Source organism: Octopus bimaculoides, chromosome 3 (assembly GCF_001194135.2).
Source record: "Octopus bimaculoides isolate UCB-OBI-ISO-001 chromosome 3, ASM119413v2, whole genome shotgun sequence".
Classification (NCBI taxonomy): Eukaryota; Metazoa; Mollusca; class Cephalopoda; order Octopoda; family Octopodidae; genus Octopus; species Octopus bimaculoides.
This window is the reverse complement of record NC_068983.1, coordinates 151,424,762-151,425,293: the sequence shown is the minus strand read 5'-3', so window position 1 is coordinate 151,425,293 and position 532 is coordinate 151,424,762.

Genomic DNA, 532 nt, shown 5'->3' with positions numbered 1-532 from the left:
TTAACCGCATGTCAGTGCTCAGTAAGTAAACCTCCACTGTAATAGCATTCTCGCCATGCCCATCGCGTCTTCTACTCGGCGATAGTGTTTCTAATAAGTATTTCCTGTGATTTTGCCGTGTGATATTTGGCTGTTATTTCTAGCAGATCAGGCGATGATATTAGACTTACTTCAGCAGTGTTCATGGCGTCTTGAATGAGATGATATTGAAAGTAAGTTTAGTGTCGGTGACAGTTGAATTGCAAATGATGATGGTGATGATGATGGTGATGATGATGATGATGATGATGATGATGATAAAGGATGTGCGGTTACGATCGCAGTGATAAGAATGATGATGGTGCGGTTGTGGTGCTGTTAGAGATGGTAATAAGGATGAGTGCTTATAACTGATGCTAGAGATACAGGACGGTAATGAGGTGTCTACGGCAGTACTTACAGGTGGCGGTGGTGGTGGTGGCGGTGGTGGTGACTGTGTAGTAGTAGTAGTAGTAGTAGTAGTAGTAGTAGTAGTAGTAGTAGTAGTAGTAGT